The sequence below is a fragment of the Mixophyes fleayi genome, chromosome 5 (genome assembly GCF_038048845.1).
Source record: "Mixophyes fleayi isolate aMixFle1 chromosome 5, aMixFle1.hap1, whole genome shotgun sequence".
Taxonomy (NCBI): domain Eukaryota; kingdom Metazoa; phylum Chordata; class Amphibia; order Anura; family Limnodynastidae; genus Mixophyes; species Mixophyes fleayi.
In genome coordinates, this window is record NC_134406.1 from 274,876,482 (window position 1) to 274,903,122 (window position 26,641).

The following is a 26,641-nucleotide window of genomic DNA, read 5'->3' on the forward strand; positions in this document are numbered from 1 at the left end:
TGCTTTCCTCTCTTGTAGGCTGCACAATGTTTTTTTGGTAAAGGTTTAGGTAGTCTAGTGTCTGAGAAGAGGCCAAAGCTCCCTCTACAACTATTAATAAATGGATTAACAGAAATGTATTTAAAAACTGATGTTAATCTTTGATCTTTAGATTTGTGTTTTTCTTTCCTCTATATATGCTCCAATGCTCTCTTCTTACAACCTCTGTTTAAATAAATTTCCTTCACCTCCATGAGTTACCGTGTGCACCCATCTATCTTCATCATTTGATCTGTATGACTCCCAAGAATTGGGAATATGAAAGTCAATTAATCAATAGACATGGATGGAAGCTATTTACATGCAATAAATTATTCCCGTCTGTCTGTTTGAGGGATGAAGTGATGCCCACCAGGGTGGCTTTTTTAAATAGTAATATCCATCACTTCAGAAGATGTTAAATTGCACAAATGCACCTATTTGCTTATACATTTATATTGGTACCACAGGATAAACCTTTTGAACAACCATATGTGGACTATTGATACAAGATGGGAATGTGTATGGTCTAAAGAATAAAAATATCACATAAAAGCCCCTTACTGTACTTTTAGGGTCAGACCCAGGGCCATCTTTTCCATTGGGCACGATAGGCAGCTGCCCAGGGGGCCCACGGGCAAGGGGCCCCCATAGGCACGGTTCTTAATGAGAATAAATAATCCTGCAAAAGAAAAAAACCTGCAAAAAAAAACTTCAAGGGTCACTGAGCAAGTACATCTATCTATCTCTATTTCTATATATCTATATCTGTATCTCTATACATCTATATTGTTAAGATGGCTCTGGTCAGACCTTTACAATTGACGTTGGATTTTTTTGCTCTAAAATACTTCTTGTTTCAGCTTTTTTTGGAAAGATGATCTCAGACGACAGACACAGAGGATCACACAGATGTATTTGCATATTTCTCTTGTTGTTGATCTGCTGGAAGTACCTGTCTGATGTATAATTATATAACAATTTCTATAATGAATCATTCCATTGGGCGTGTATGGAGGTAGCAGCACCATATAAGAGTCATGTGCTGAGATTGTGACAGGACTCCAGCAGTCTCTGGAGCTGCCATAAACAATGCAGCGTCTGGTTGCTCTTCTGCTGATTGGTGCAGTGAGCGCTCTCGTGACGGTGCCGTCTGAACCGGAGCTGGTTAAAAATGAAAGTCCCCTGTGTTGCCAGAGAGGATCCTGCAGTGGTTGTAGATGTCGGAATGTGAGACCTAAGGTGAGTTTATGCAGGAAATTCTAACTTATTAACCTACATATAAATGGTGTCTAGTTCAGGACTTAGATCCAGGACATATTGTTCCAGCTAATAAATGGTTACAGATCTATAGTATATTATCTTTGTGTGTGTCTCACTGGGTAGATTATATATCATGTGTTCTGTCTTCATAACACCAGTGTAAAACACAGACCAAAATTGGTGTCATATCAATGATTATAAAGTACGTGACATTTAACGGAATTATGTAACTATGGGGTCTATTTGTTATATAACAGCGATACCAATCATTATGTATCACTGCATATCACAGTGATACATGATCCAAGTCAGCTGCAATTTACCGTGTCAGGACTGCTCCCTCCTCCACGAAGACTTTTTCTGTTAACCGGCAGCCTAACACTGGCCAATGGACACAGTGCCCTGCCCATACCGCCTTCACCCGGGAGGGATCCAGTATTACTGAAACCCTAAAATGCTTTACTTTTAACCACTTAATATATTACCTAATACTACTGTCCCCACAGAGACAAATAATAAATATTTAAGAGCGCTGACAACAGATATGTATTTAAAATATTAGAATCAATATTTCATAGCTCTTACCGTAACTGACAGTTCACCGTGCTGCCCCCACCTCATATAATACTATATACGTGGGCAGAACGGTGGCTCAGTGGTTAACACTTCTGTCTCACAGCACTGGGGTCATGAGTTTGATTCCCAACCCATGCCTTATCTGTGTGGAGTTTGTTTGCTCTCCCCATGTTTGCGCGGGTTTCCTCCATGTGCTTCGGTTTCCTCCCACACTCGTAAAACATACTGGTAGGTTAATTGGCTGCTATTAAATTGCCCTTAGTATCTCTCTTAGTCTGTGTGTGTGTTAGGGGATGTAGATTGTAAGCTCTAATGGGGCAGTGACTGATGTGAGTGAGTTCTCTGTACAGCACTGTGGAATTAGTGGCGCTATATATATAAATAAATAGATGATGATGATGATATATTGCTGTTCATACAGATATCAATAATTTGATCACTTGTCCACTAGAACCTGATATATTTTTTTCTTTGGCACCATAGATGTCGTTTTCTTTTCTTTTTCAAAACAGCTAAATTACCAACCCTGGACCATAGCGTGAGGTTGGATCTAGTGTTCTTCAAAGTTAAAGAAAATCTACTTTTATGGTTGGGTAAAGCACATTTGCCGGTGGCAGCTCCTCACCTGTAATAATACAATCCCTATGTACAGAAAAATAAAAAAACATTATTTAAAAAATTGGAAACTGCGTTTTCTACCGTACGGCAGCAGGGAAATGAATAACAAAGATTCCAGATCAGCTTATAGATTGGACAATATATACTGATTAGCCACAACATTAAAACCACCTGCCTAATATTGTGTAGGTCCCCTGGTGCCACCAAAACAGCTCTGACCCGTTGACTCCACAAGACCTGTGAAGGTGTCCTGTGGTATCTGGCACCAAGACGTCAGCAGCAGACACCCACGGCTCAGACTTGTTTTTCCAGCACATCCCACAGATGTTCGATTGAGATCTGGGGAATTTTGGAGGCCAAGTCAACACCTTGAACTCTTTGTCATGTTCCTCAAACCATTCCTGAACAATTTTTGCAGTGTGGCAGGGTGCATTATCCAGCTGAAAGAGGCCACTGCCATTAGGGAATACCATTGCCATGAAGGGGTGTACTTAACCTGAACCAATGTTTATGTAGATGGTACGTGTCAAAGTAACATCCACATGAATGCCAGGACCCAAGGTGAAATTTCGACTCACATGTAGCCGGCTGTCCACATGATGTAAAAGAAACGTGATTCATCAGACCAGGCCACCTTCTTCCATTGCTCCATAGTCAAGGTCTGGCACTCATGTGCCCATTGTATGAGCTTTCAATGGTAAACAGGGATCAGCATGGGCAGTCTGACTGTATTAGCCTCTACCACATCTGATGGGAGGTTATTCTACTTATCCACTACCCTTTCTGTGAAGTAGTTTTTCCTCAAACTTCCTCTGAACCTACTTCCCTCCAGTGTCAGTGCATGTCCTCGTGTTCTAATACTTCTCTTCCCCCCAGTGTCAGTGCATGTCCTCGTGTTCTAATACTTCTCTTCCCCCCAGTGTCAGTACATGTCCTCGTGTCCTAATACTTCTCTTCCCCCCAGTGTCAGTACATGTCCTCGTGTCCTAATACTTCTCTTCCCCCCAGTGTCAGTACATGTCCTCGTGTCCTAATACTTCTCTTCCCCCCAGTGTCAGTACATGTCCTCGTGTTCTAATACTTCTCTTCCCCCCAGTGTCAGTACATGTCCTCGTGTTCTAATACTTCTCTTCCCCCCAGTGTCAGTGCATGTCCTCGTGTTCTAATACTTCTCTTCCCCCCAGTGTCAGTACATGTCCTCGTGTCCTAATACTTCTCTTCCCCCCAGTGTCAGTACATGTCCTCGTGTTCTAATACTTCTCTTGCCCCCAGTGTCAGTACATGTCCTCGTGTTCTAATACTTCTCTTCCCCCCAGTGTCAGTACATGTCCTCGTGTTCTAATACTTCTCTTCCCTCCAGTGTCAGTACATGTCCTCGTGTCCTAATACTTCTCTTCCCCCCAGTGTCAGTACATGTCCTCGTGTTCTAATACTTCTCTTCCCTCCAGTGTCAGTACATGTCCTCGTGTTCTAGTACTTTCATTCCTTTGAAGAATGTTTCCCTCATGTACCTTATTCAAACCCTTGATGTATTTGAAAGTTTCTATCATGTCCCCCCTTTCCCTTCTCTGTTCCAAACTATACATATTAAGATCTTTTAGTCTTTCCGGGTAAGCTTTGTGCTGTAGGCCATGCACCATTTTAGTTGCCCTTCTTTGTACAGTCTGTAATGTATTAATATCCTTCTGGAGATACGGCCTCCAGAACTGAACACAGTATTCTAGATGAGGCCGTAGCAATGACCTATACAGTGGTATTATTACTTCTTTATTTCTGCTACTGATTCCTCTCTCTATACAACCAAGCATCTGACTTACCTTCCTCATTACTTTGTTACATTACTTACCTGCCTTTAAGTCACCTATAGATGCTCTGACTCAGACATCTAGCCATCACAATTTGGCCATTGCCAAAGTTGGTCACATCCTTACAGTTGCCCATTTTTCCTGCTTCCAACACATCAACTTCAAGAACTGAATGTTCATTTACTGCCTAATATATCCCACCCCTGACAGGTTCCATTGTAATGAGATAATCAATATTATTCACTTTACTTGTCAGTGCTTCTAATGTTGTTATATATAAATATACTGTATGTGTGTGTTTTTAAATAAGTTAAGTTACCTTGACTGGCCAGGACTGCATAGTTGCATAGATCAATTGGCTTGGCCAGTAATATTTCTACACAGGGAATTATATATATGGTAATATAATTTCAAGTCCAAGTTGTCTTATTTAAATATTTCTACAATCTGGCCCTGAAGATGGGCCTGTATTGCTCATGAACACACCTGTCTGGGTGGTTTCATTGTCAAAAGATATTACAGTGATTTTACCTGTGTAATGGATGCAACAAATCTATTTTTAGCTGTAGAATGAGCGATGGTCACAGTAAGATCATTCGGGTGACAAGTCTCTACTTGCACAGAAAACAAGAAGCAATTCCGTTTTAAAAGGTAGAATTATAAAAACAAAGACAACACCTCCCCTTTTCCTTTCTAGAAGGTTTGATACATTTGCTACCTATTAGTTTAACCCTAAGCGACACCCAGAGTAAGGATTAAAATGTGCCCCTTATTTAGGACATACACTGAATAAGTTAAATACTGACTGTTTTTTCATGTAGCACACAAATACTTGATAGCTTATTTGTACACTGAAATTTAAAGTTGATATGTGTGTGTTACGTGAAAAAACAGTCAGTATTTAACTTATGTGCAAAACAGAACACTCATTTGCACCCTCTTCCATTGTAACATGGTTTTGTCCAGGAGACTGAAATAAGGATCCTCTTCATTTAAGATCCTTAATGAATCAGGCCCCGGATCACTATCAACCCGTTTCATCCCGAAGCGATGTATGCATATATAAGTACAACGGTAGATCAAAAGGGAATGATTTCAAAGTCAAACATATATATGAAAAAGTATATCGGGATATAATAAATCTCGTTTAATCACATTTGGACTTCCCCATCAAAGGATGCGCATACCTATCAGGAGTAACATTTTACTGTTACACGTATCCTCGCGTATATATTGATAGGCTAAATAACCACTACCACAAATATGGGACTTTATTTCACAGAATGATAACATATGATCGAAATCGAATAGACTCATAATTATGCCTTTTCTTTTGTCTTACACAATATAGATCGAAAACATTTTTTCCTTGTATTTACACTACGAACCAATATGCACAAATCCAATCTTATATAGAAAGGGGGGGCACACTAGCGAGATATAAAGTTGAACTAGACTTTTTGATCCAACAAAATGCTTGCCGTTGTACCACATATCAATTCTATTGGAACCATATAATAAAACGATGAGGACAAATGACAACATAATCCTTCAAAATGAATATCACTCACATTCACATCTTTTGAAGTACATGCTGTTAGGATTTTTAACCCATTCTCTATGCGTGTTGCTGTCATCTATCGCCCCCCTGGTCCACACCAACAATTTCTTGAACACTTCTCTGCATGGCTCCCTCACTTCTTATCTACTAATATCCCCACCATCATCATGGGTGATTTCAACATCCCTATTTCTAATCCACGTTCCAATGCTGCTTCCAAACTACTCTCTCTAACCTCCTCACTTGACCTCTCCCAGTGGATTGAATCTGCTACTCATCAGGATGGCCACTGTCTTGATCTTGTTTTCTCTAGACTATGCTCAGTTTCTAATTTCCTTAACACTCCTTTCCCCCTCTTGGATCATCACCTTATTAGCTACGCGCTCACCCCCAGTTCTTTACCCTCCCTAGTTTTAAACTCTTCCAAGCCTCCTCGTACCCGCAGGAATATCAACGCTATTGATTTTCAACAGTTTTCCACCTCTCTCCAACACCTTCTCTCCCCAATTTCTACATTCTCCTCCCCTGATCGGGCAGTACCCCATTTTCATCAAACCCTAGCAACTGCCCTGGATCAAGTGGCTCCAGCGACACTACATACTTCGCATAGAATTCGATGCCAACCGTGGCACACTACAGTTACACGAACTCTACAAAAACTTTCTCGTAAAGCAGAACGTCACTGGCGTAAATCTTGTGCCTCTAATGATTTCATCACATATACTGATATCTACCACTCCTACAGAAATTCTCTGGACACTGCTAAACAAGCATACTACCGATCTCTCATCTATGCTCAGGCTTCTAACCCCAAACGGCTCTTTAACACATTTAACTCTCTTCTGAATCCTCCTGCCCCAAATCCTCCAGCTAACATCAGTGCACAGGATCTTGCTTCCTATTTCAAGGACAAAATTGATAAGATCAGGCTTGAAATGGTATCTCCCTTGACAAGCAATCTGCTCAATTCCTTTGTAGCACCCTCTGACACTCTCTCTTCATTTAATCCCACAAATGAAGAGGAAGTTTATACTCTCTTCTCATCTTCCTACTCTACCTCCTGTCCTCTTGATCCCATTCCCTCACAAATTGGTAGGTCCGTGTCTCCTGTGCTCATTCCCCCTCTAACTAAAATCTGTAATCTATCTCTTTCTACTGGTATTTTTCCATATATATTTAAGCATGCAGTAATTACTCCCATTTTAAAAAAACAGAGATTCTGACCCTAACTCTCTCGAAAATTACCATCCTATCTCCCAGCTCCCATGCCCCTCCAAGCTTCTCGAGAGAATTGCCTACACACGCCTCACACACTTTCTTACAGCAAACAACCTATTGGATCCTCTTCAGTCAGGCTTTCGCTCTCAACACTCCACAGAGACTGCGCTGACCAAAGTTGTCAATGATTTGATCACAGCAAAACATAATAACCAATACTCTCTTCTAATTCTCCTGGATCTCTCTGCTGCATTTGACACTGTTGACTACTCTCTCCTCATACAAACGCTACAATCCCTAGGTCTTGAAGGCACTGTCCTATCCTGGTTCTCATCCTACCTATCTAATCGCTCTTTCAGTGTTAATTTCTCTGGATCCACCTCTGCTCCGCTTCCTTTATCATTTGGAGTTCCACAAGGCTCAGTCCTAGGTCCTCTGCTATTCTCTATTTACACCACTTCTCTTGGAAAACTAATAAGCTCCTTTGAATTTCAGTATCATCTCTATGCGGATGATACACAAATTTATCTATCCTCTCCTGATCTTTCACCATCCGTGTTGTCTCGCGTTACTGACTGTCTTTCTGCCATTTCATCTTGGATGTCTTCTCGCCAACTCAAACTCAATCTTTCAAAAACTGAATTAATAATATTCCCACCCAAAAACAGAAACTTCCTGCCTGACATTTCTATTTCTGTCCATAACATGACTATAAATCCCACCCCGCAAGTTCATTGCCTAGGTGTAATCCTTGATTCACAACTGTCGTTTATTCCCCACATCAACTCTATATGTAAATCATGTTACATACACCTAAAGAACATTTCCAGAATACGCACATATCTGACACAAGACACCGCAAAAACATTAATTCATGCACTCATCATCTCCCGCATCGACTATTGCAATTCCCTCCTTACTGGTCTTCCCAAAGTCAGACTTGAACCCCTACAATCTATTTTGCACGCAGCGGCTAGACTGATTTTCCTTACAAACCGTTATTCCTCTGCTGAGCCACTCTGTCAGTCTCTACATTGGCTGCCTGTATTTCAACGAATCCAATATAAAATTCTTCTACTAACATACAAGGCCATCAACAAAATTGCACCGACATACATTTCCTCACTTGTCTCTAAATATTTCCCTACTCGACACCTCCGTTCTGCATAAGATCTACGTCACTCACAATCCTAAAGCAGGTCATGGAAGAGAAGCTGAACGCAAAAAACATTGAGCTTGCTACGATAGAGCCTGGAAAGAAGTTTCACATGTACTGCAAGTACAAGTCCACTCTCATCACATCCTCCCATTCTCGGTTACAGGATTTTTTCCGGGCTGCACCTACTTTGTGGAATTCCCTCCCACGCACAGTAAGACTTTCCTCTAGTCTTCAAACCTTCAAGCGTTCGCTGAAAACCCACCTCTTCAGACAAGGTTATGATATTCCTCAACCATCATCTTAATTTTCCTAGATTACCCTATTACCATCCTCTACACTGCTAACGCAAGACAACAACCTTCTGACCAACATTGCAACACACATAGCCCACTCAGTACTTTTACCTTTGCAGTCTGGCTGGTCCATTGTGCAATATGATGTAGCACATGCCCTTGTGTTTCTAACTCCCATTGTCCTTTAGATTGTAAGCTGTGAGCAGGGTTCTCTTACCTCTCTGTCTGTATGTATTACCCAGTATTGTCTTATTAATGTTTGTTCCCAATTGTAAAGCGCTACGGAATTTGCTGGCACTATATAAATAAATGTTGATGATGATGATATAATGACAATGAAACTCATATATGATGAAATGATCTACTTACTAGAGAGTATGTGAATGGGGGATAATTAGTTATTCCAAAAACCACTTTAACTCGAATTCTGCATTTAGACCTTTTGGAGCTAATGTTTTAAATCTGTAAATATTTTCCATTTCGGCCTTTGCTAATCTAATATCTTGATCATTGCATCTCCAGTTATTGGCTACCATTCTAAAACTGCAAAAAAATTAAATTGAATTGCGATTACAGCCATGTAGATATTTGCAGTGAGCAGACAAGGAGTGATTTATATTCCCTTTTTTTATATTTCTCAAATGTTCCGCCAAGCGGACTTTGAGGGGTCGGCTAGTTTTTCCTATATATTGCTTTCCACACTTACATTGAATCAGATATATCACATTTTTAGAATTGCAGGTAATAAAATCCTTAATTTTAAAGGTCAGGCCATTTGCTGTAACTTTACATTCCGTGATTTTTGACTGACTGTTCTGAATAGTTCTACATGGTAAGCACATACCACATCTATGGAAGCCAAAAGTTTTAATTTGTTGTTGATTGGTCTTCCTAGGTAGTATACTCTGCACAATATGATCTTTAATATTAGGGGCCTTTCTACACACAAATTTAGGCACCCTAGGTAATTGATCTGTCAAAGTTGGGTCACTGGTGAGTATCTTCCAATACTTTCTCACTACATTCTCATAATATCTATATTTTCTATTGTACTGTGCAACAAAAACTACATCTCTTTTTACATCATCCACTTTTTTCTTTGGTTCCAGTAACGATATCCTATCCATATTTTTAACTTTCATATGGGCACTTTCAATTAGTTGATTCGAATAACCTTTATGTATAAACTGCATTTTCATTGTGGTAATCTGATCTTTACAGATTTGATCTTCAGTGTAGTTCCTTTTAATCCACATGAACTGACCTACCGGAACATTGTTAAGCCAATTTCTATGGTGATGGCTAGATGCATTAGTATATGAATTGCTATCGGTAGGTTTGGTAAAGGTTTTGGTATGGATCTCATTACCTTTTACATAAATGGTTAAATCCAAAAAGGTAACTGAATTCTGGCTAATATCATAGGTCAATTGGATATTGAAAGGATTCTGATTCAAATAGTTGCAAAAGGGAGGTTCTATCCCCCCTCCAGATAAAAAAGATGTTGTCAATATATCTAGACCATGACACCAGGTCTGCCCCCCACCTTTCGCCACCCCAAATTTAGAGATCTTCCCACATGCTCATAAAGAGGTTGGCGTAGCAAGGGGCAAACCTGGTGCCCATGGCAGTTCCTATCTTTTGTAAATAAAAATGATTTTCAAAGTGGAAGTAGCTATTAAACAGAATAAATTGAATACTTTCGCAAATGAAGTTGCATACTACTTCTTCTACCTCAATCTCTTCCAATTTCCGTGTCGCCGCCAATCCTTGATCATGTCTACTGATGGTATATAACAAAGATACATCCGCTGTTATGAGGAACCATTTATCTTGCCATTCAATATTCTTAAGTCTATTGAGAATATCTCAAGTATCCTTCAGATATGATCTGGTGGTGGTCATGTATGGCTGTAGCATATGGTCAATATACATTGATAGCTTGGATGTTATAGAATTCACACCTGCCACGATCGGTCTACCGGGCGGGGAGGTTATGCTATTATGAATTTTTGGGAGAACATATATAGATGGTATAGATGGATTAGGGGGAATTAAAAAGTCCTCTATATCCTCTCCAATCACTCCCTTTATCCGATATTGTTCAACCAAAATCTTCAGGTCTTTACTGATTCTCCCGGTAGAATCCCCTTTTAGCTTTTGGTAACTTTCTCCATCCATTAATTGTCGGTTAATCTCTGTGATGTATTTTGATCACAATGGCACTGCCTTTATCTGCGGGTTTGATCACAATATCTTCATTAGTTTTCAAGGATGACAGCGCTTGTTTCTCTTGTTTAGTAAGGTTATTTCCTTTATTGATTGTATTACCTCAGGATTCAACCTCATCTAACATGAGTTTCCCAGAGGTCTCTATATGTTCTTTTCTCATATGACTAGGGATGAAGGTGGAAATTTTTTAAATGTATTTATATTTGTGGTTCCTATCTCTTTGTCTCCTTTCAGTTTAAAAGTTTTGTTAAGGAACAATTTCCTAAGGAATTTTTGTAGGTCATAAAAAATTGGAAAGACCTCCTCTTCACCCCTGGAGCAGGTGAGTCTACGGTGGTAGATTTATCTTTAACTCTCCCACCTAAAAACACTTCCATGGACCCATCTGGCTCTCCCCCTTGGCCAAACTTGGCTCCAGGGAGAAGACAGCCAGATCCCAGTGCAGCAGCCCCCAGGCTGCACTGAAGCTCTCTGAGCTCCTGTATGGGACTCCGCCCGCTGGGTTCCCTCTGGCAGCCACTCTGAGGTGACTCCCTTGGCCACCAATGGACCTCCACGGTTAATATACATTACTTTTTACACACAAAGATGTAACTTCTAGCCTAGCGCTGAGAGTTGACCCTTTCAGCGCTGTGCGCAGGTCTACTATCTGCTCCACAGTGCCCACAAATTAAGTACTTAATATATTATATTCATTCAGTTAAAAAACACATTTTTACTCTCTCTGCGCTGCAGCGCACATGTAAAATACATTTATTCTTTAAATGTAATAAATACATTTGTCCTTACTAATTTATACGAGTGGTACTTAGCACCGGTAATTTTATCCTTGTCGGGAGGGTATAAATCCTCCCGGCACCGGAGTACCTTTAAAAATAGCCAGACCTCCGGACCCAGCCACACTCCCTCCCCTCTTGTCCATGCGGGCCACCAGCGGGCCGTGTCCTCTCGATTTGGCTCCTGGTACCGCAGTGTCTTGAGGTTACCAAGGGTGACCCAGGGGATCCGGCTCTTCCTGCTGAGACAGTCCGTCCGCATTGCATTTCCTTGCTTGTGAATGATGTGTAAATCATACATTTGAAAAGCAAGGTTCCCCCGAAAATTTGGTTTAACTTAACATGAGCCCCTGTATTTGTAAATTTGTATTCAGTGGAATATAGTGCATCAGCTGGGATGACAATGATCAGCTCATTCTGCCGAGTGGTGTAGTTGCAGTAGAATTGGGGACACTTAAGGTCAAATCTTGCCAGCAAAACGTTAAAATTTTGCAGCCACATAAGTCATGCAGCGATTATTTCACAGAACAGTTTTTAGAAGTTCACTCATCTACCTTATCTCTCTGCAAATTTGTATTCACTAACAGGAGGAAGCGGTCAGTCTGCTTACCTAACTAGAAATGGTACATTACAGCGCCCATAGAGGCAACATGGTGAAATACTTTATTGTTTTTACTAAACGATCACTTTTGAACAAAGCTACTCAATCACTGCGGTATCTTAGTATTGTCTGTGTAGTAGTAGTACTGTTACATTACCTGGTGTCACTTTGACTGATGTTCAGTTGTTATTATTAAACAAAATGTCTAATTTCTGATTCTTTCCTTAGGTTTTATTGGATTCTGAAGAAGAATTAAGAAACAATTCAGAGAGAGAAGATTATAATAATTATAAGGCCAAACCACTGAACAATAAGAGAAACTTTGAAATTCAAGCTATCGACCTGGTGGACTGCAAGCTTTGTAAAATTCGTTTGTGTTAATAATTATCAAATGTTTGAATATAACATTCTGTGAATATATTAAAAGCAATTTCAACGTATGATGGAAACCACTCTGTCTCCTATCACAGGACTGGTAATTAAAGCAGCAATCCCATTGACAAAATGGGCACGAGGTTTACTCCATGTTTCGCAAAACTCTATATGGGCCATTTTGTGTGGGGGGGGGGTGATTTCAGTCCAACTTTGTGCTCTACCGATGCTACATAGATGATTTGTTTTTCGTATGAGATGGGGATTCTCTTTCGGTTGATCAATTTAATTCCCACCTTAATAATAATGCTTATAACCTCTCCATTACTCACACCTCTAGTATGCTATCAGTTCATTTTCCTCAATATCACACTTACAGTGTATAAGGCATAAATTCATATGTCAATTAATAAGAAACAGGTGGATGATAATCATTATATAATCTTTAACAGCAGTCATCATCATCACTCTTGGCTGAAAAATATCCCTAAGGGATACAAAGAATAAGACAAAATTGTTCAAATCAGCAAGTCTTTGAGATACAAGCTAGAGATCTACTAGATTCCTTTAAATAAAAGAGATATCTTGTTGATTTACTGGAAGCTTCATTACAACAGGTATTAAAGATTATTAGGGACACACAAGTATGGATAATTTCTAAGTTCTATTTAATTTATATCAAAATTTAATAGTAAATCACAGAATATTAACAAGGTGATACAGAAATATTTTCCTACTTTGAAAATTAGATCCTATTTTAAAAACGATTTTACCTGAGAGTCCGACGATCACTTTCCGAGGTCTAGAAAACCTCCAAGATCATTTTGTTTCCAGTTTCTTTGACAGAAAATCACTAAGCTATAAAGATAAGTCAGTGACTCAGGATAAAAACACCTTATAGTGACTTGAAAAAGGACCTTAATGGATGTTTCAGATGTGGGAGAACAAACTGCAAGACTTTCAAACGTATGAAGAGCGCTGACTATAAGTCATCACTGAAGAAAGAAAGCTATAAATGTAAGAGTTTTATTAACTGTGATGCCAAATATGTAGTTTACATCTTATAGTTTCCATGTCATCTATTATATGTTGGTCATTCTATTTGTTCGCTTAGAATACGATTTCTGGAATCTCTTTGCAATTTTTAAAGCAATGATTAAATGTTCATACCAACAGAACCAGGAACATTAAAAAGATATAAAAGGTTTAGGTTACAAAAATAGACAAATGCACGTAACATATGTTATCTTGGTTTCAATCCGGAATACAATCTAAAAGATTTTTTATGAACAGAAAGTTTTATAAGTGTACAGAGAAACAAGTGATTTAAAACAATGACAAGGTAATTATTCTGAATTCCATGTACTTCAATCGTTCAGTGTCTCATCCTGGCTGGTCCTGTGAGTATGGCTCGCAACTCGGCATTCTGGGAGATTTCTCTAGACTTGGAATCCTTTTTCCTCTTAGAGAACTGAATAAAACCAGTTACCCTTCAAAAGAAATGGACTTAAGTTTTTAAGTATATATATATATATATATATATATATATATATATATATATACACACCTCTAGCGCTCTCTAGTGTCCACTTAGTGAAACTCATACGTTAAACATTTTCAAAATGAGGATAGTTATATTCATTCTACAATCTACTATTAAGTGTATACTTAATTACCTATATAGTTCTTTAACCCAATACAGTTAAAAATCTCATGTACACCCAATATCAAGACATTTTATCCTAGCTCATGATAGTATTCCTGCTGGCCTTTCCTTGATAGGAATTGATCAGATTAATAAAACTAAACAAGGGGGTGATAGTTTAAAAAAATGTATATATGAGAGAGTCCTTTTGGATATATACTTTGGTAACACTAACTCCTGAAGGTCTAAATGAAATGCTTCATTTTAATGAACTCATTTAGACCCACATTAATATCATGAATTAGTTTTAACTGTATGTGTGGTTCTGGAAATATATACAACTGTTATTTAATATGTTTAAGTCATTGGAATATATACAGTGTATATATTTTTCATGTTTATATATAACTTGTTTCAATTCATACAAACTGACAAAGTATCTTTAGTTTAATTGTTAAAATTGAATTATATATAATATTAGTATTCTTTTGATAAAATTACTGTTTATTTTTATTAATGAGAGGATTATGGTTTTATAACATAATAGTTGGATTTTATCGATCTGTCTATTACAGATTAGATGTTGGAGTAATCTCACTATTAACTTTATTATCTGATACAGATATCAATACTATGTCTTCCCTTGCACTAACTACCGCTGATGAATCCATATTATATGGGGAAACGCGTCAGTGGTGCTGTTTATAGTAACATACTAAGAACACCACTGCTACACAGTCCTATAGTAACCTTTACATTGGAGAAAATACCTGAACATTACTTTCTTCCTCTATTCATTATCACAAAGACAGAACATCCTGTATTTAAAACACCTGCAATAAAAAATCAAACCTGCTTCTGATTAGAGTCGACGTTTCATTCATCACAGCCAGTGCCGGATTAAGGGAATGGAGGCCCCTGGGCAAAGGGGGCCTCCATTCCCCCGTGAGGGCCCCCCCTTGATCCGAGCTGCCCGCCCCCCCCCTCTGCACTTACCTCCTTCCCCGACGCGCTGTGTACGCTCTTTACTGAGGAGATCTCGTGAAAGTGAGACTCACGAGATCTCCTCAGTAAGGAGACTACAGCGCGCCGGGGAAGGACCGCAGGGAAAGTGCTCAGCAGCACTGTTCGCGCCGGGGGCGCCCCCACCCCCGACCGATCAGTACTGCTGCTGAGCACTTTCAAGGGCCCCCTGGATGCCATAGGCCCCTGGGCTGTAGCCCAGTTAGCCCTATGGTTAATCCGGCCCTGATCACAGCAGAGTCTTGTTGGTCATAACGGAACCATTGTTACAAGCTGCCTGCCACTTGGTTCCAAAGCAAGCAAGGGAACAGTGGAAGACCACGTCTCACGGTAACTTACTTTGAACTAAGCAAAGGAAATGCAGAAGACCACGCTCCAATGTATTACACACTATTGCTTGGAAACACTTTCTAACTTCAGGTGGTAATAAGACTACTCCTATGATATCTCATGTGCGAATTTTGCTCTGCTAGTTTAAGACACTGTTTTGTATTTAAGGATCCACAATGTGTTTGTATTCTCTGGGCACCTGAACACTAAGTTTTCATTATCCTTGGATATCGAGGATATATTTAGTTTCACCTGTGTAACAATTGCAAGTTAGCGAATTGTTCTGTTTTCAACTGTGTTTTGTATTTTTATTAACTTGGATGGAGATATATTGTTACTTTTATGTTTGCATTGTAATAAATTAGGCATTAGGATGCTTCATACCATTTAAACACTATCCTCTCATTTATCATTTTTTATATCTCATATTATTTATATTTTTAATATATGGAAGAATTAAGTTGAGCGCCTCTATTTTGTTGTTGTTTCTAATAATTATCACGTGGTTGCAGAACCCCTCAGAGACATTTTTCCTACCCATTTAATGTATCATTCTATTCATTAGTGACAAAAATGTAAATATTTTTGTTTTTATTTAGTGTTACGTAGATATTTTGTCACCCATGACACAAGCACCTGAAAGCCGCAAAGCTCTGAGGTAAATGTATTATTAGGGACCCCTTTGTGGTGATAAGTTATATTAAAATAATTATCTGCTTATTGCCTCATGGCTCTAAGGAGGGTATAATAAAATACTGAATTTTTTGCAATGTAATATATTTATATTGCAAAGTCCCCCTAGTTGTTCCTTCTTTCTGACTGTTGCTACATTACATTGTCCACACTAAATAGGCTTAGAGGGTTTATTCACACAACGTTAAACATTAAATCATTGAGTTACAAAATTCTATCGTCACGAGAGAGTGACATTTTCCCTCTTTTCCACATCCGAGGTGACTGGGAAATTCTAAGTCAATGTCTCGACTCGGATTGTTAAAACTTGGAATTGTTGGATTCAAAAGAATCAGAACAACTTATCACAATTTTAACTAACTCTTCAGAAATGTAACACAGCAATGTAGCTACACAATATCCACGTTTATTTGAAGTCAATGAAAAGTATAGTTTATAAAATGAAATCTCAATGACTGGTCTCCCTCCAGGTAATTTTTCTACTCTCTGTTCCTATAACCGAGCTGTGCACCAACAATGTTGATTAATAGGGCAGTGACTTTAGAAACTGTATTTCTATGTTGTATTGGACATCCATAATCATGTGCACATTGTTCCTGTCTTAAATACCTCATACAATGACTAATGTCACTCGCCTGTGTCAAACCTCAAACCTACTTTTCCTTTTCATGAAAATTTTCACTGTGGGTTTCGTCAGACCCTAAAGATGAAGCTCCAGCACTTAGTGTGTAACAGGGTGTCTGTCATACTAACCACTGTTGTTTCTGTGTTGCTTCCTTCAGTAAACTTGATCAAAGTATCCATAAGATTAAGACCTTCGACGAAATCAAATGAAATATATGTCCTCTATGAATCTACAATGAAAAAAATTATACTCTGAAACTTGATTGAGAATGTATTTAGACTTATGGATGTACACAAAAATATTAGCAAATATTGGGGATACTTTAAACCCCATTGTGGTTCCTGTTATATGCAAAAAATATTTATTTATAAAACAAAACTAGTTTTCCTCCAAAGATAAGCGTAAAAGTGATAACTCTATATTTAAGCCTTCATTGTATCAATACTTCTCTTGAAGCATCAATTCCAACTTCCTGTGAACTACTGATAGCTAGAAACAAGAAACTGTCATAGTTGTATAATTGGATGAAAGAAACTCCGTGCGATTGCGATCAGTATGCCAGTACGCCAGTACACCAATCGCACGATAAAGCGCGCACGCATACATTCACACTTTCACATTCATTTAGATATATATTTCATATTTATAATGATTCCATTCCACGGTCCTTTATGAGCAGATGTTGTTTGGTTTATATTTATATATTATAAGGTTATATGTACACTTTAGTGATATTTTAAGTTCAGGTCACTGGAAGCATGTCATGTTTGGTATCATTCTAATCCCCTATTTATCCGCAGTTGTCCGGTTCAGTCGCCGAAAGGATCACATATTGCGTGCGCTAGTTATCGATGACAGGGAATAAATTATTAGAATGATATTGTCAGTGTAATGCTAATAGACCAGTTCTTGGCGGGAAAACTAAGTATGCATCATCTGGCGAGCAGACTCCCACCCTGGGAATGTTGACCCCCACCCTTGGAGGGGGTTGCTTGAACTGGCCAATGACCTGCATTGCACTGGACCCTCCTGAAGCCTGAACCTATGGAAGCAAGCCAATGTTTTCACTGTATCACTAGATGTTTATATACAGCTCCCTGGAACAAGTTAAACAGTCACTCTGACCACAGTCTTCAAGAGTGAAGGACTGTAGCTGGATCCATCAGAGAGCGCAGCGGGCGCAGCGTATGTATGTATGTATCAGGTATCGGCTGTACTGTACTTATTTATTGAACTGCTAAATTTTTGCTTTGCTAAATAAATTGCTTGTGCTTTGGAACCACACAAATCGCATAGACTATGCTTATTGCAAAATGAAGAAATTACTTTAATAAAACATACTGTATGTTGTATATTATATAATACTTTTATACTCCACATGTATTTGATCATACATTGTTCTTCTAAAGGAATTCGTAGGGTCATTCTTCGACTCACTATAAGTATTCAACCCACCGAATTGGTGTAAACCTTCAACTGTGCAATCCCGATAATTTTAAATAACAAAAGCTCCTCCCTTATCACCAGGTCTAATAAGTATTAAAGCATTCCCTGATAGTCTATTAATGTCTTCCCTCTCCATAATTGTCAGGTTATAACATGAATTGCGTCCTTAGTTCAAATGGGCACTGATCACTTGATCTAAAAGCATTTAAAGGATTAAAAAGTAGGATGGAACGCATGGGGGTCAAAACTGCTTTTATAGAATCAGAGAAGAAATAAGTCCGCACTCGGTTAATACAAAACAAAAAGACAGATGTTGTCAGCGCTTATCCTTAACACTGCATATCTGTGTCTAACTAGCAAAATTAAAACATGAGATATTGGTTCATATTTTGATCAAAATGTTTAAGCCTGCATCCTAGCGTCAAGGGCACCTCATTATATGCAGGTCCTACACTGACCTATATGCTTTGAACGCCATTAAAATGCAATTAAAATCAGATGCACTCACCTCCCAGGTATAGGGGCTTACAACTAGCAAGGGCTGGCTTGTGAGCCACACCCAAATATGCCTTAAATAGGCTTGATGGACAGCTGCTATGACAACATAAGGCAATATCTTATAACAAAACCAGAGAAAAAACAAACCGCGCTTTGGTATATCCCATATTATATATGGTACCAGCTGCATGGCAATAAGCCTGTGCTTGGTATATTCCATATCGTATATGGTACCAGCTGCGTGGCAATATAAATGCCAATATATGTATAAAAAAGCAAAACGACAGTTGTTAGCGCTTGTTCTTAGCACTGCATATCTGTGTGTATCTAGCAAAACAAAAACATTACAGATTTGGAAAGTATCACTGGATGAATCTGATCTCACACGACAGACAAAGAGGTTCACACAGATGTATTTGCATATTTCTCTTGTTGTTGATCTGCTGGAAATTCCTGGTTGATTATATAACAATTTCTATAGTGAATCATTCCATTGGGGCGTGTATGGAGGTTGCAGCACGATATAAGAGTCGTGTGCTGAGATTGTGACAGGACTCCAGCAGTTTCTGTAGCTGCCATAAACAATGCAGCGTCTGGTTGTCCTTCTGCTGGTTGGGGCAGTGAGCGCTCTTGTGACGGTGTCGGCTAAACCGGAGCTGGACAAAAATGAAAGTTTCATGTGTTGCCAGAGTAGATCCTGCAGTGGTTGTAGATGTCGGAGTATGAGCTTTAAGGTAAGTTTTATGCAGGAATTTATAATTTATTAAGTCCTAGTTCAGGTCTTAGAAATCTAAAGACATATTGATCCAGTTAATTAAAAGGTTATAGACCTATAGTATATTAGCATTATGTGTGTCTCACTGGGTAGATTATATTTCAAGTGTTCCCTCTTTATAACACCAGTGTAAAACACAGATCAAGAACTGATTGTGATAACGAGTGTGAAATATATCGGAATTATATAACACAGTGTTCTCTGGAACGCTCAGTGACACAGACGGCATTAACCAGGTTAGTGTGTAGCCTCAGGCGTTCTGATTTGCCAGAATTCTAGCTCAAAACAAGCAAATTGCAGTGACGTTTTCTCTGATTCAAAAATTGTTGTTTTTTCTTTAAAAAAAGGAAAATTATCCTCCCTGGACCGCAGCAGTGTTGTTCAAAGTAATAAAAAATACTTTTAATGGTTTTGAGAAGCACATTTGCTAGCGGTTCCTCCTCACCTGTAAGAAAACAGTCCCTATGTACAGTAGAATAAGCAATTGTTACATAGCTGACATAGATTAATTGGCTGGGCCAGTAATATTTCCACCAATGAAATAGTATATAAAAGTGCTTTTTTTCTATGACAAATGGAAATAATCTGTAATGACACTGTCATTGAGTACCATCAGAAATAAATACTGTATATGTATATATATGATTAACTTAGGTAATATCATTTTTTTAACTCTAACAAGCAAAAATGACAGTTTTTCTTATCTAAATATTTCTAAAAGTTGGCACTGAGGCTCATCCTGTATTACTCCTGAACAGACCTGTCTGGGTAGTTTCATTGTCAAAATAGATTAGAGTGATTTTACCTGTGTAATGAATGCAACAGATTTATTTCTTAACTATAAAATGAGCAATGGCTACAGTAAGATCATTCGGGTGACATGTCTTTGATTGTACTGAAAATAAGTACAATTCAGTTTTAAAGGGTAGAATTATAAAGAAAAGTACAAATAGACAATAAGTTTCATATATCTCAAAACATGTAATGGTATTGTTATGGCCACCAGTGCGTCATAAACTTGTAGAACTTAGCAGAAGAGGTCTTCACCAATAGCAGCCGCCTCTCCCGTAGAGACTGGTTATGCTCACAGGTCTTACACTCAGTGTAGTACAAGTTTATGGTCACACAGCAGCACTCAGGAGTGGGAGGTAATACACGGGGTAGGGACAGGCCAGAGGTCTGCGGACTGGAACAGAGATGATAATGTCTGACTGGCCAACAGGGCACAGGCGGAGACGTCAGGTACATGCCGGGTCTTTGTCACAGGCAATGATGCAAATCCAGTAACAGGCAGAAGGTCAGGGCAACTAGCGATGGCTCAGAGTATAGGTACAGGCAGAGGGTCAGGGCAACAAGCAAAGGTTCAGAGTCCAGATACTGGCAGAAAGTCAGACACAGAAAAGCAGTCCAAAAAGTATTCACCAATACAGCACAGGAGCAGGTAAGCAAACTGGTATCACAACATTATAACCGGCAGTGAGGCTCAGTCCTTACTGCCTTAAATAGTACTGGTGGCCAATGAACATGCAGTGTGCCCAGCTGCATAATCAGCCAGGTGGCTGCAATATAATTAATCTAATCAGTCATGGATGGCTGAGCCTATACACTCCTGCTCGCGCGCACCTGGTTGTTGGCCAGCTGGCCAGGCACAGCGGCAGGGAGCCTCAAGCGAGGAGCCGGAAGTGACATCCTAGTTGTCATGGAGACGGCCGGGACGTCAGAGACAGAAGGTAGTGAGTGGTGGCGGTGCCTGCGGCCGCCGCGGCTCCTAACAGGTATTAGTGGACTATACTTTATCCAACTGCGTGAACCTCATTTTGTTGTACCACACTAAGGAGTAAATGTATCAAGTCTTCTAAAAAAGAAGAGTGGAAGTGTTGCTCAAACAGCAACCGATTCTAGCTCGTTCTCTATTCCCCCAATAGTTCAACCCTAAGTGACACCCAGTGTAAGGATTAAAATTTGCGTCCTCCTGCAAACAGTGACTCTTATTTATGACAAGTGCTGGATACGCACCACACAATGCCTTTGTATTGCATCGGTGTGCCTGGATGGTCCACTCAACGAAATTCAATGCGCACGTCTGCTCTCTGCTCTTGAAAGGCAGCTCAGCAAACTAGTACGCAGTGAGGAGGGTAATCATGAGGACTTCTGTTCTTATATATGGAGATTTTGTTTGTGGAGATTTTATTGTACATTGGGCAAAGTACACTGGCACATCTCTTTTGAAGTGCAAACGGAAGGTGCAAAAAAGATTATAATGAGAAGCGATCTGCGCTAGCTTAGATGGGCAAAATTCAAATCTTTTTGTGTAATGAAAATTGCTTTGCACGCCTCCACACGCACCAACTCCATCCTTATATCTCAGCTAAATCATCTCGCTCTGCAAAACTAAATCTCATTTTTACACTGCTCCACACTAGGCCGACAGGTAGTGCAAATAGAAGACAACTCAATTATGTAATAGACGGCGCTAATCTCCAGCTCATAAAATATAATCAATTGTATAACATCCACAATATATTATTTTCAATTGTCCATGGAATAAAATGTGTATCTCTTCTAATATTTCTTCCTTGCTACAAATGCTGTATTATAATTTCTTCTCTCTCACCTGTCTTATATCCTTTGATTGGAAAACATTGAGGAGATTTTGGAGGGAGAATTATTGGTAACATAAGGAACCTGTGATCCATCAACATATAAGTGCCCCATTTCCTATACCACTTTGTATTGTGTAAGTGTTCCTTCTGAGGATATTCTATCTTTTGACATAAATACCCCCTTTCTTTCTTGCATGATATTTTGCTAATGATGGGGTCTTTCTTCACTCATTTCTGGTAACTGAAGTGCAGTGTCTGTGATCCACACAGGGTGCTGATATATGATATACTACTTGATAAACACTCTGATACCAACTTCTCTTTATTTTGAGGATAACATCATAAGTGGACCAAAAAATTTTGGGGGAAGAAATTATAATACAGCATTTGTACCAAGGAAGAAATATTGGAAGAGATACACATTTTATTCCATGGACAATTGAAAATAATATATTGTGGATGTTATATAATTGATTATATTATACGAGCTGGAGATTAGCGCCGTCTATTGCATAATTGTGTTGTCTTATGTAATGTTTCAGGGTGAGGTGGACCCTGTTTGTATGTAAATATCGGCAGCTGTCTCATCTTTTGCGCGGATAGTTTTTTCATTTCTGTTAGATTAAGGTAGTGCAAATACGCCTATATATGTTTTTTCGCGTCTGACTACAAAATTAGTAGTATGGAAACAGTAAAAATATTACATCAAAAACCCCCTCCCACTTCAGAACATGCATTTTATGTTGTCCAGAGAGAGCTTAACTGCGTCATCAAACACAAAGTAGCAGGGATGCGATGATGCTAATTGGGCTCCATGCCCCCTGTTTGCTGAGGTGGGGGGGACTTGATAAAATGAATTACACCCCCCTTAATGTTGCAAATTGGACAATTAAGTTCCGTCTCTTCTTTTCCTACCTGACCTCATCTCGCTTTCTCTATTTGTGGATAAAAATGGATTGCAATTCCTCCCTTAACAAGAAATATGCCCCCCCCCCTTTAATTCCCCATACCATAAAGTAGGATCCGTTTTTCGACTTTCCGCTTATGAGTAGACATTCGATGTTATATTTATAAATTTGCATTTTGCAGAATTTATTGCGCGAGCTAAAGTGAAAACAATCAATTTAGTCTGCTATGTAGAATTTGGGGCAGGAGTAGGATCATTTAAAGCCGAATTTCAACTGCGGTCAGTCAGCTCTCATGCCTGGAAAAATTGCATTTCAGCACCCCTGTAGCAGCGCCCCTAGTGGTGACAATATTACGCAATATGGTGAAATACCTGATTGTCTTTACTAAATTGTCACTTTTGAACAAAGCTTCTCAATTATAACAGCGCCTTAGTGTCACGATCCAACACTCACCTGAGTCTGGGTTACGTGTTTGTAACAAAGGGTTACTCAAAAACAACAACCTGGTCTGTTTAAAAATAATTAAAATTCTCCCTGTCTGCCCCACACACTAATTTTGCCTTGCCAATTATGCCACCAACAAGGTTTTTTGTGAAGAGCTGACACACTTACTCAAGAAACCTTCGGTTCTCTCTTTAAACTAATCTATTACAATTTACTTTTATCAGAGTTATCATAAACCAAATGATTTACCCTGACCCAGAGTTATAATAAACCAAATGATCTCCTCTGTTTCAACTATGTAGCATTCTAAAACAAAGCCAAGTCCGACACTTGAATTAGTAAGAACAAAGAGGCCTGAATTTATTAAGTGTAATTTAATATGGAAAATAAATCCACAATGCGTAAGATGAAAACAATTAACAAAATGACATACAAAGATATAATTTAATAGTTTTTGGTAAATTAAAAAGGAATAAACAACAGAAAATGGCTAACTCAAAAACACGTGCATAAAATTTTCTCTTTTCTTCTGTTTAAATAATAAATGAGATGAGCAGGTTTCCAAAATATAATATTTCTATAGTTTATTATTAAAATTATATTATACATAGATACAGCCATACCGGACGAAGCAGACATACGCCCAGGATCTCAAATGCCAATTGACACTCTATATTTTATGAACTCATTCTTTTATAGAATATGTTACTACTTATTTCTTTAAAACACACCTTCCCAGCTTACATCACTGCTGGCACTCTAAGTCTCTATAATTAAAGTGACATATTCATTGTGGATGGGTCATCTTGGCCTTATGTGAAGCCAATATTTCTTTGGTCTTATTCGGCGGTATTGGGAAATACTGGAAATTTACTAAAAACGTGTCTCTTGTTGTGTAATTTCTGTATTGTGCACTATGTGTTTTTCCGTTCTCTTAAAGCACAGAAACAAAATTCAAGTTTATTGGTTCATTCTATTGAACTAATTGGTAATATAGGGTTTTTTTAATTTTTACTTCGACACACGATTTATGCTTGCTGGCAGAACAGGAATAATGGGACTCTTTCATTATGAAATTAACTCTCAGTGAACAAATCTGCTGCAAACAAATCTGCTGCAAGTACCCACAGCACCCTTCCCTGTGATGTCAAGCCTAGAAAGTCTGTGTAAATGCAAATAAGTTTTTTCATGACCTCTTTTCAAATGCCTTTCAAGTCAGGGTTTATTTACACTGGCCTAACTTCTCACCAGAATATCCTAGAAAGATGATATGTATCATTTGCATACCAAACATGACTACTGTAAATATGATATTTGAGAAAATATGACATTTTCCTGTGTCCTTAGTCCCCTTCATTGAAATGTAACCCAGCTGCTCAGTCACCCAGTTGAGGTGTCCTGAGATATCACAGAATCACAAGAATGTTAAGTGTCTGTTTTGGGGTATTATTGATATTGATATAACCTTAGAGAAAGATTTCAAGGGCTTTAGCTTTTCCGACTTTTGCCATAAATTGGTATTTGGTACTCATCTGTAACTACTTGTCTGGAACTCTCTATCCATAAATACCTCATTGCCAGAGCAGAAGAGTTTAGAGACCAAAGGTATAAAGTAATTTAGTCTCCCACTACTTGGTTTTACCCCATGGCTGGAGACAGACTTCACCTGAGCCACACCAAGCTAATACTATGAATTAATTCACAAAGACTTATTTACAGTCTTATATAACTAGTCATTAGCTTGCATATGACACTTAGTATTGTCTTTGCAGAAGTATTGTTACAGTATAATTACCTGGTATCACATTGACTAATGTTGCGTTGTTATTAGTAATCAAAATATTTAATGTCTGATTCTTTCCTTAGATTTTATGGGATTCTGAAGAAGAATTAAGAAACAAGTCAGAGAGCGAAAATTATAATAATTATACGACCAAGTCATTGCATAACGCGACAAACTTTGAAACAGCTGTTGGATTGTTGGACTGCAAGTTATGTAAAATCCGATTCTGTTAATAATGTTCAAGTGTTTCAATATAAGATTCTGCAAAACATGTTAAAAAAACTTCAAAGTATTATAAAAACCACTCTGTCTCTTATTACTGGACTCTGCACATTGGTAATTAGAAATCCTAAGAAAGCATGTGTGCTCTTCAATATAAATCACGGTGGCAGGCTATAAGAAGACTGTTGGTTTTTACCATTTTCTCTTGCTATTAATGATTTATGATTCATGACTACTATGGCAACCACAGTCACATGGTACATGATGTAGTGAGCAGAGAGTCTTTGGAATGCCCTCTGAACTCTGTTTGCACTGTGACATCCTCCTCCCCTTCCCCCTCCCTCTGCCATCACATGACATGCTGAGAGCTGTAAGCCTGTGTCTGTGTAGCAGACTGACTGTGTCTGTGCCTGGCAGTCATTGTTTGCCAAACAGAGAAGTATTGAAAAGAAGATAATGATTTGTGGGAGGAGGCCTAAGAAAAAAATATACCAATGCATGCTTAAAACATACTTAACTTGCTATTTAAAGGCAAAATATTCTATGTGGGATTGATACTTTAAAAGGGTTGTTCAGTATTTATATCATTAGTCAGAAGGGTTTATTGTCATTGTCCTGGGGTAAAACACAGTTTTGTTGCGCTCCTCTGCTCTTCCATTGCATACAACTAAGGGCAGTGTTATGTTATAAGACTCTATTTGTGACAGGGACACATTCTTGTGTGTTATAACAATAGACGGGAACTTTTCAACCGGAGATTTCAGCTGGGTATTTCACTGGTCGAGCAGAAACAGGAATTCATTTCAAGGCAGACAAATTTCAAGGCCCTAATTCATCCGCGTGCTGTGCCCACAATTGCGTTTTTTAAAAAAAGGCATGTAACTTGTACACACGTATGTCAGTTTTCTGTACTTGAATCTTATTATACGAATAAGAATATGCGTATAATTACGCTCTGACTATATGTTACTTGCCGTATGTAGACAGACAAAACAGACTGCTCGCTATACGATTGCTGCCTGCATACTGACCCAGCTACCAGTTGTAACCACCACTTGCCCACTAATGAACATTACTCTGGTTTTTCCCGTTTCACAAACTAACAATAGTACATTCTAGTGTTAAAATTACATATTGCCCTGGAATCCCTGGGC

General features: G+C 38.7%; 2 long non-coding RNA genes across 2 annotated transcripts; both read left to right on the forward strand.

Annotated features, from left to right (window-relative positions):
- The first annotated feature begins 1,006 nt into the window (after positions 1-1,006).
- Positions 1,007-14,453, forward strand: LOC142157915 (uncharacterized). Its single transcript, XR_012692693.1, has 3 exons — positions 1,007-1,260; positions 12,349-13,292; positions 13,407-14,453. It is a non-coding gene; the product is annotated as an uncharacterized LOC142157915 (long non-coding RNA).
- Positions 14,454-19,120: 4,667 nt separating this feature from the next.
- Positions 19,121-25,566, forward strand: LOC142159353 (uncharacterized). The gene is made up of 2 exons (XR_012692941.1): positions 19,121-19,486; positions 25,349-25,566. It is a non-coding gene; the product is annotated as an uncharacterized LOC142159353 (long non-coding RNA).
- The last annotated feature ends 1,075 nt before the right edge of the window (positions 25,567-26,641 follow it).